General features: G+C 37.5%; 1 long non-coding RNA gene across 1 annotated transcript; it reads right to left on the reverse strand.

Moving 5' to 3' along the window:
• Positions 1–699: 699 nt before the first annotated feature.
• Positions 700–2,553, reverse strand: LOC133273517 (uncharacterized). The gene is made up of 3 exons (XR_009744861.1): positions 2,161–2,553; positions 1,488–1,593; positions 700–765 (listed from the first exon to the last, which is right to left on the reverse strand). It is a non-coding gene; the product is annotated as an uncharacterized LOC133273517 (long non-coding RNA).
• Positions 2,554–10,885: the final 8,332 nt, after the last annotated feature.

Consider the following 10,885-nt stretch of genomic DNA (forward strand, 5'->3'; position numbering starts at 1 on the left):
CTGCAACGGGCAGGGCCACCTTCTTCTAGAGGAGGTTGCTCCAAGCCCTGTCCAGCCTGGCCTTGAACACTACCAGGGATGGGGCTGCAATAGCTTTTCTGGGCACCCTGTTTCAGTTCCTCATCACCCTCACAGTAAAGAACTTCCTCCTTATAGCTAACCCAAACTTTCCCTGCTTAAGCTTAAAAGAATTACTCCTTGTTTTATCACTACAGTTAATATTAACACAGATTGTGACTGAAAGTACATAATGCCATCAGTAGAGTAGGCCTTAACATAACAACCTTTTCTGCTTCATCAGTCTTGCAGGCTTTGTTGTTTTAGCATTACTGAAAGGACCAGCTAAAGAATTGCCAGTAGAAAACTCATCCATAAAAAAGTCAAGATTCATTTGCTTTATGCCATAAAACTTTTTGTAGGGTTTTTCTCCTCTTTGGAACAGCTGTCAAAACAGGCTGTAGGAGTGTAGTGTTGGGATAGTTTTGTTTGTGTGTCGGGGTTTTTTGTTGTGTTTCCCCTGCAAAAACCACCCAAACAACCCGAGATGCCTAGTGCTGCGTCAAAGAAACCATTACCATTCTCTGGAGAGAGCTAGCACCTTTATTCACAGAGAGCACTTGGGCAATGCTGTCAGGGTGTCTCACTTGGGATGACAGCCACTCTTCTGCCACACGCAAAAAGTCTTCTCAAAGAAAATTGTCTTCAAATAGTTACCTGGGAACCAGAGAACTTGCTTGTGTTGAAGGAGAAAGCTTTTCTGCTCAACTGTTGCAAAAAGGGATTCACATGATTAAACCGAAAAGGATGCATTAGAGAGCTTACTGCTTCTGAGCTATCTTACCCTGCCTGTAGAAGTACATCAGGATAAGGAAGTGAAACAAATCTGGTGAGGTTTGCATCTGTCTTCTAGACATTCAGCAGACACCAGTGATAGCATTAGGTTGCTAGCAGAGACCTACATTGTTACGTAGTTTAAGGCTCCTTTTTTGGGGATCCAGGAGAAAACACCTACAAATTAAGAGACAAAAATGTGTAGAAATTGTGGTGTGTTTTTTTTTTTCCCCCACACATTAAGTATGGATGAATAAAAAGGTACATGTTCCTAAAGAAACAAAATTGATTAGATATTCCTATTTTTTTTCTGAGTACACAAGGCCTGCAGTTCATTTACATTTCATTCCCCCAAAACCATTGAGAATACTTTTAACATCAGGAAGTTAGTAGAATACATTGATTTAATGAAAGGTTGGTGTTCATTACAAAACTTCACAATTCAGAAATGTAAGTTGTTTTAAACTTACTTACTGCTTTTTATTCCTGAGCAAGGATAAGATCACAAAAAGAAAACAAGTTCTGATGCATAATGAAGTCATCAGAAAAGGCTATTTCAAAAATACTCATTTCAAGCTAATAGCAAAACTAAAAGTAGAAACCAATACACCAGGCTCTATTTAACTGTTAATGAGTATAGTAGCATAATCTATTACTCTTTGAAGTCAGGCTACACAACACCCTTTTTACCCATGCAAGACTGATACATCCATAGGCAGCTGAGGTTTAAGGTCTTCAATTTTCAACTAAAGCTTTCCTTTCCTAAAAAAAAAAAAAGAAACAACAACTCTACAGCTTGAACTCTACTCAAAAGCAAAGGTATCTGAAGTCTTAGTTCCCTTTAATATCACGTGGCTCTTTCACAGCTTGTACAACTTAACAATGTCATGTAGCATAAAAAGGTTTAAAATATATATTCTGCAAGTCACAGAAAATAATTATCAGTTTGTTGACATTTGTTTGGGAATTTGGCTTATTTTTATTTAAAAAAGCATTTACATAAAATTGAAGGCTTAAAAACTTTTATTGTTTATTGCAAGAGTTAAAAATCCCTCAGACAAGTGTACAGGAATGTGATAAGGACTAATAATACTACTCAGACTAATAAGCAAAAACCAATTTATTAGAAAGAGAAGCTTCCTGCATATATCAGACTCCTTCTGAAGGATGAGTTCATCTGTCACTTAAAATCAGATATTTATTAATAAGGCTGACAGAAATATATACAAGTGTCTAGAATGTATTTCATACAACTCTGTTCTAGACAACGCTGAACGAGGAATCAACACATGGACCTACTTAAAAATCAATAAAGACCAAAAACTTTACCTGAGAAAAGCTCTAATCAGACTAGAGCTTGGTACTAGGTCCTTTGGCCCTATATATAACACATCCCTATGCTTTGTGGGTGGGACTGAGGAAACCTCTTGGGCTTCTGGGCTGAACTGGAGATAGGGTTGGTTTCTTTTTCTCCTGCTTACTGTCAGCTGGTTAGCAACTCTCCCAACAAACATGAGCTTCATTTAGTCAGGTTAAAGCCTCTATTGCCTCTTCACAGTTGCTTCAAATTAGCAGTTAGCTGTTGTGATTTAAGGGGGAGTGAATGGCCAAAATAATGACAGGTAGGGGTGTGGGCTTTTATTTGGTATTTGGGTTTGTTTGGTTTTGGTTTGTTTTCAGAAAAGACTAATTATGGTGGAAGTAATTTTCCTTTAAGGTGGTATAGCCACCATTACTGCCAAATTCAAGAATCATAGGAGAGAGGTGTGTATATAATAAGAGTAAAAATACACAAATCATTCCTGCATCCGACTGGAAATGCTAACAAATTACTGTTATTGCACTTCCTCAGAGCTCATTGCTTCAAACAGCTGAGGGCCACAGGCCCTTCTCATGAAGCATCTATCCTTCATGCATCTCAGGTAGGCATTTTCTTATTAGTCAGAGGTATATATTAGAAGTGGTGGAAAGACCTCTATCTGGATGTTTTAGTGCTCCTGACATCTTCAGGGGCTTATTCATTTGCTTTGCTTGGTATATATTTACTATTATACTGATATTACAACAATACATGATGGCTGAGGAAATGTGAGCTTCTCTGCAGAGTTGATACAGGTATGGTTGCTGTTGTATTCCTGATAAAGATAATGGTGGTGCAATACTTTTTAGGCTAATCTGTGTATTTGTTAATGCCCTGAGCTGTGCTTTCTGCAAGGCAAATACAGGGATCTAGTTTTGGAGTGAAGATCTGTGTGTAGATAACTTTAGTTCATACAATGGTTCAAAGTTATATACCTAAGTAGCATTTCAATAAAAGGTTCTGCTATCTTGTTATGTATTCAGGTGCCTGGTGCTATTTAATATCTGGCTTTCTGGATTTGTAGGTGCCCCAAAGGCACTTTGAAAGTTATAAGTGAATCTGTAAAGTTTAAACTTTGCAAGTTCTATCCACACCTGTGATTCAGAAGCAGCACCCTATTTCTAATTGTCTTTCTAGAATAAGGTCTAGAAGGTGACAAAAAGTTATGTTGTATTACCATGGGTTGCATTTAAAAAGTGTGGTAGGATTCTCAGGGGGTGAGTGCTTTCTTTAGGTGTTTAAAAACATAGCAAACTATTTTTATTTCAGGCCTGAGGCTGTATTTGGTTTTGGCTTTGTTTTGAAACACTATATATTAAATACTTGGTGCATTTTCCATTTATTTCAATCCTTTCTTCTTCTTCTTACTCAAACCTAAGCTTGAGGATAGAAGGTTTTACTCAATTATATGAAATCTTGCAGTATCATGTAACAAAAAGAACCTTAAATTTGCTGCAGTAGGTGAGCAACTCATTTCTTTGCTCACTGCTGCATTGTGATGCTTTTGTGGTATTTAACACTGTCATTTTAACACTTCCACATTTATTTCCCCCCACCCCTCTAGAACTCCTTGTTGCTTAAAATATCATGTCTAAGTTTACCCAACAGCTGTAACATCTCTGTATTAAGACCATTGACAACAAGGCATCAAGTTTCAGAGCTGCTTCCCAGCTTCTGCTGAGGAATCTATTTGTGTTGGTGCATCTGTGTGGAGTCTCATGCTTGCTGTGCTAAGTCACTGTGCTCCCTGTCACTTTCATAGAACTTTTGAAGTAATTATTTCTTGCAGTACCAAGGGATCTCCAACATCCAGAGGGCATGTTGCTCAACTCAGTCATTGTCTGGGTGCATTGACACCCATTTTAAAGACCCTTGACTCTATTTTGTGTGACTGGCCCCGTGATTGAGATCACATAATTACAATAATTAGGAAGCTCACCTCAGGATATTATCAGAGCAACCCACCCAAACCTAAGTCCATATGGTTTGAAATAGCTAATGAGTCAGTTAATGTGCTATGTCCAGGAGTAATGGACATTCAATATGGATGGCATGAAGACATAATTTACCAACTTTCTGACTGATTAAGGTTTTCCATGTAGACAGTTCTCGTATTTTGCATCTCACAGTAAGTTTAAAGTATTAAAGGCTTTTATGTGTTAAACAGAGCAGAAGAAAACAGCTGAGACTTTTAAAAGGCAGGCAAGAAATTAGTTATCTCTTGAAAGACAATACAATAAATTGGAGATCTTGGAGCTTTCATGTTAAATATACTGCAAACGAATTATTTGAAGAGCTCTATTAAAGTACAGGAAATGACAATGGCAGTAGGTGGTATTTGCTTTAATGCCAAGCAGCCTGCATGAATGAATGACTCCACACTTAGAGGGGCTGTTTTACAACTGTAACTTTTCCATCCAGTCTCTTAACACTCACCTTGCTGCCAATACTGTGGAAATTTGTAATCAGCTCTCCACACAGAACTGATTAATAGGGGGGATTAATACCCTGAGGTTAAACTTTCCAGTGAGAAAAGCACCAAAACTCCTGAAACGGGGAAGAAATTATGTTTGGTTTTTGAATGAGGTGCAGAATCCATCTGCCCAGTTAGGATTCCTCTCTCCTAATGTGTTCCTGCTCTTGCATCATTTTAATGGCTATTGGGATGAGATGTTACTCCCAGCTCCTTCCACTATAGCTGGAGGGTGTCTTCCTTATCTCTTGTATGTCAGAGGTTTTATTGCTCATACCTTTAAGGAAGCAGTTGTTTATGAGAAAGTGTTTTCTTACTCATGTTTATTTACTTTCAGAAAAGCACAAAGATATAATGTAAGTTTATTGTTGCTGTGGGAATGGATTGAATTTACAGGGAGAGCAGAATGTCTAGTGGTTAGAGCACAGAAAGGGATCAGGAATTATATTCTTTATGGGAGTAATTCCTGGAATCAGAATCCTGGCTTTGCTACAGACTGACCATATACAAATTATTTCCTATTTGTTGCATTTAATCTATGTGAAGCAGTCTGGGTGGCTTGTTTTAAGGTGCTGGTATTCTCAGGTGAGAGCTACTGTGTATGTGCAATTGCCATGGCTATTACCTGATGGTGAACATTAGCTCTACCTTCTTGTAGGACAGGTGATGCATTAGAAATGGTCCATATAGTCAGCTCCAATGTATGTTTGTGTTTGTCATTGTTTCTGTTGTTGTTTCAAGCTTTCTTTTCTAATGTAGGCTTTTCCCCTCCAAAACCAAGCACATACAGAACACAAGATTTCTGTGAAGTTGGTTATTACAGCCTTGCAAAGAAAATAAGAAGTTTGCCTCCACTGGCGGTATTGTACATTTTATCCTAGGCATAAGAGCAGGGGGAAGGTTGCTAAGCTTCTATGGTGGTTAACGCTTAGACACCAGGCCTTTTCAAAGGATATCTAGAAATGGAAATGAAGAAATTACAGGAATATTAGTAGGATCTCACTAGTGTTCTTGATTTACAGGAAACAGTGACTTTTCCTCCCCTATAGAGCAGTGTTGTGAAAAGGTTTAGAGAAATGGAGAGGAATGAATCTGGCAAAGCATCTGGGGAGAAGGGCTTTCCATTTCTGAGATTATCCACATAAAGTTGTTTGAGAAAGGAAACTCATCTGTTATAACATTAATTATTCACCTGTCAATGCTACTTTTTATGTATAAAGTTAATTACGATGATAGGATATGTTAAATATGACACATTTCACTGCAAGATTGATTTCTTTTTTCCCTGACCTCAGAATAAATATTGATTTTCATGATCTTTAAATGTAGTGCAAAGGTCATTCTATTAATGGCATATTAATAGAAAGTAGCCCTGACCATGCAATATTAATATATTTGCATTGTTATTTCTCAGATCCCATCCAGAAGGAAAGAGGCAAGGTACCAATGCCTTCTTTTCTAGGAGAAATAAGGAAGCTGTTATTTCAAATGACTGTTCAGACTCCTTTAAATGTGATGTTTTGCTTTGTTTTAGGGTTTGGTTTTTTTTTTTGTTTTTAAAATTAATAACAGTAGTGAAGTGGCAAATAGGTTGTGTAATGTATCTAATAAGATAGATATGTGTTGCTTTTCCAGCATGCCCAAGAAAGCAAGGTGCTGTCATTACCTGATAGTCATAGTCAATTCCATGAGGAGAATCACACTTGTGAAAGAAGACTGATGGGATAATTTGATGGGTTTTTTCCCCCTTTTTTTTTACATTTATGGTAACTCTTGAAAATCCAGGCTTAGAACTGCTGTTCTACTGGTGGCTGAACCAAGGCAGATCTGGTGGCTTTAAGTATTCCTCATAGAGTGATTGTGTATGAATTTTCTATCAAGTCTGCTCTGTAAAACACAGGGAGAAGAGAGCTCACATTGAAATAACCTTTAAATAATGCTGCATAGTGGTCCTGAGAAAGTTGTGCTTCTCAGGAGGTATATTTGTATGCCTTTTATGAACAGCTTTATATGTGGTCTTTCTTTTTAGTGCATGTTTTGAGTGCTTTGTGTCAGGTGACTTAAGTCAAGAGGAAAGATGACAACTTCCATAGTTTACAGACAGCAAGGGGAAGAAATGTCTAGTATGGCATATTGCCATGCAGAAAATAATTCCAATTAAGTAAAGAAAGTGATTTGAGCAACCAAATATCTGGTGGCCTGACTTCAACAGTTTGTACCTTTAGAACTTTGATTTTGGAAGAAGAGTCCATGATGATAAATGGAAACTGAGATAAAATGCAGTATTGCTTTGTGTCATGCCAAACTAACTTGTATCTATGTTTAAGGTAACGATTTACTGGACAAGAGAAGTATGATAGAACCAATTTATTTGGGCTTCCAGGCATTTTATGCAGAATTGTATAGGAAATTATTAATTAAGCTGGAGAATGTAAGTGTAAAAAGTGTGAAACTGGTGAAATGAGCAAGTAATAAACTGAATGGGGAAACAGTGAATGACAAAGAGGTTACTGGTTTCCTAAGGATCAACTTCAGCACCTATTTAATGGCTTAAACCACAACATTGAGTATTACTTACTTCATGAGCAGCAAAACCAAAACAGAAGTGTCCTTACACAATTTGCTGCCGAACATGAAGTTGTGAGGCATTGGAGTATCGGTGCAAGAGAAACAACAGTATTTCATAATGCAACATTTGAGGCTATGCTTCTTTTAGAGTGCTGGTTTGAAAGAAAAAGAGAATCACAGAATGGCCATGAGCTGATAATGTGACTTAAGGAGTCCAAAAGTCAGGCCTGATTCTAGGTTGTATCGGTACTTTCATTATGAGATTCAGAAGACTTATTTGGAAGTGTTTCATTGAGAATTCATCTCTACTGTCCTATATGCTCCTTGAGCGTGAAATCATGAATGCTATCCAGTGCATGCAGAGAGCAATGACTATATTCAGTTCTGCAGTGGAAAGCAGAGCTAAATTATGACTGTGGATTGAACTGAAAGAGGACCTCTTCTGTTGGAAAGCGCCTCTTGTAAGAAATGGATTTGAAAAGAAGTTGTGAAGAAATTTCTTTCCAGGGATAGATTAAGCAAAGTGATATAGTTTTTCATATTATTTGTGCTGAGGTAGTAGGAACACACAGAAATCCCTTTACATAAACAGTAAGTGGTAGGAATTATTTAACTGAATTGATGAATTATCATAGCTGTCGTAGAATAGTTAGGGTTGAAAAGGACCTTAAAAGCATCTAGTTCCAACCCACCTGCCATGAGCAGGGACACCTAATGCTAAACCATGTCAGCCAAGGCTTTGTCCAACCTGGCCTTGAACACCACCACGGATAATGAGGAGCTGGGCAGAAGACAGCAAGGGGATATTTGGTTTGTACCTTGAGAAATAGCATCAGAAATATAGTGAAAGGTAATAGTGAGGCTGAGGATGATATAAAGTGAATTATTTTAGGATATGCAAGGCTATATTTTGGAATCGGCCCATTCCTCTCTTTCTCTGCTTCATGATGTGAAGGCCTATTGGGTATACTTTCATCCCTGGTACAGGAAAAAAGGCAAGAACTTTTGAGTTTTGATGTAATTTGGGGTCTTTTTCCCCATGGAATTTTTGGGAAAAAGTAGAGATTTTAGGTCATTTAAGCACTATCACTAGATCGGTGCTTCCAAAGTATAGCAATACAATACTGTTTTACTATTTGAGTAAATTAAGACAACAGCAGCTAAGTAACCTCTTGGGCTTGGTTTGTCCCAGATGTTTTCAAGGGAAAATCAGGCCTGTTTACTTGTTGACTTAATATTGATGAAAAACTTAACTTTTTACATTTTTCTACAATTTTAAAGATTAGTAACTACATTTATATGAGTGATATCAACAGAAATGGTCCACGTATGTTACCGCTGTGCAAAAAATACTGCATCTGGTACTGTTTATTTGCTTACTTGTATGTCTGCTCTTTGCATATCTGCTTCTGTGTGTGATATTTTATTGGAGTACGTATGATTTGAAGACCCTGATTGCCTGCTGTGGTATTTATCCTATATAAATTCAACATTAAATGACAGATTTTAGACCCATCAGAGACAGAAGACTAAGTCCATCCATTGAGTTCCTATTTGTATTATTACTTTCTAATGAATTCTGTACTACAGCAGGTGTCAAATCATATCTGTTGTTCTGCAATCGAGTATGAATAGATGTATTGCTATTGCAAATGAATCTAATATGAATCTAATGAGCAACTGTTTTGTCATTATTGAGGCAACCACTGTGATGCTAATAAACTCTCATTTCTGCTCTTTAGAAAAAAAGCGCTGACCAGGATTTATAAGGTGGCCTTAATGTCCCAAAAGCCTGAGGCAAGAGAAAAGTGGAACCCCTAAACTGAGCATAATCTAGTCATTTTCTGTGTGGCAGGCTCCTTATTTTCTCTTATTAAACTAAACCTAGTTTAAGTCTTTCAAGCTTTCTTACATTTGAAAGGAAAAAGATGAAGAATGAGTGTCTATTATAGGAACATAGAGTTAAAAAGATGGGCATTCTGCCTTAATTTTCTCTAATGTAAGTACACTAATTCTGTACTTCTACACTTGACATACATTGTAATAATAAAAGCAACTATGTGCAGCTATCTGAAAAGCAGTCACTTTAAAAGTAGCAGGCCATTAAATCAGTATAGAACTATAATATATTTGGGAGGAACTGTCACAAGTGTTTCTGAATTGAAACTTCATATTTGTGGGGCTTTTAATTTCTTTTTTTGTCTGTGGATCATAAGACTAATAAACAAAAAATCTTTGACACAACCATATCAATGGCTTGCTACATAACTGATACATAACAAAGTTCTGACTCCTGTGAGGCTCTGTCTTTTCCAAGTATAAATAATACATAGAATGATACGCAAAGCTGTGTAAAACGGACAGCTGGGTACATGGTACTTACAAGTTGAGCACAGGAAAACCAGTCAGCACTGCTTTTCTAAAACCTAAGTACTATACTTCCATCAAAAAATAATGCTTCTGTGTATATAGTCTTCATGGACTCATCTCTCTGTGCAATAAAGCTAGATGTACTGTAGAGATTCATTTCAGTATTTCATTTGGAGGTTTGAACTGTTCTGTGTAGGGTACAGCTGTTTGTTTTACTACAGCACACACCATACTTGCTTTAACTGCTGAACGGAGACTATATCACCAATATTTAAGGTATTATATAGACACAGCAGTGAAACTATGAATTCGTGAGCAAGCCAGAGGATGGGCATTAGGACAATTTACAGCAGTCATCCCTCAAAGTTGCAAATAGGGTGTCAAAGGTTGTACGAAAGCCGTAAACTGTTCCTTCTGTGCTGGGGCATTAAAAGGACTTTTGGCCCACTGAGCAGTAGCTTGCAATAGTTCTCACTTACTGACATTCCAGTTCCATCTCAATGCCTAACAATGGAGGAGAGCAGGAATTCAGGGTGCTGCTGGCCTTCTAATAGTCACTCTGCCAATGCTGTGGTATTAGCTGGGTAGGCCATTACCATCACTGGTAATATATGAATCATATTTACTTACCTTTTATGTGTATCACAGGATTAGTTTTTAGTAATGTTTGATGTGCACAGTGGAAAAAGGCAGCTCAGCTCAACAGCATCAGTATCCTAGAACTCACCAGTAAATAACTTTCTAGCTATAGTCTCATTCACTCCAAAATGTGCACAGCTTTATTCACTCTAAAAAGGGTCAAGTCTCATTCTGCACAACTGTTCCGTAACGCAAACCAATGCATGACAAGGGGAGACAACCAGGATCTGAACTAAAACTTTCTGCTTTAGTGGTGGTCTTGGTAGTCCTGGGGTAATGGTTGGACTTGATGATCTTAAGTCTTTTCCAACCTCAGTGATTCCATGAAAACAAACGGAGGTGCATCCATAGTTTAGAAGAAAAGGTGAAGCAAGTACAGGTCCAGGTCTCCAGCATTACTGCTAAACAACCACATTTAGACAGGAGAGTTTGCAAGTTAAACTTGATGGTTAAAGGACTGTAGTAATAGAAAGCTTCTGCACAAAATATCCAATTTCTCGTTGTGCATTATGGTGTTATGTACCATATTAATTTCTTTATTGAGAATTTGATTCCTTGGGTGATACATAAATTCTCGTCATGTATTACATCTAACGAAGGCTTTTGGGTCGCTTGTGGAATTAATTGTACCATATATACAAGTT

The sequence above is a fragment of the Pezoporus flaviventris genome, unplaced genomic scaffold (assembly GCF_033815535.1).
Source record: "Pezoporus flaviventris isolate CSIRO_AGI_PZ_B2104156 unplaced genomic scaffold, CSIRO_AGI_Pfla_v1 ptg000031l, whole genome shotgun sequence".
NCBI classification, from domain to species: Eukaryota; Metazoa; Chordata; class Aves; order Psittaciformes; family Psittacidae; genus Pezoporus; species Pezoporus flaviventris.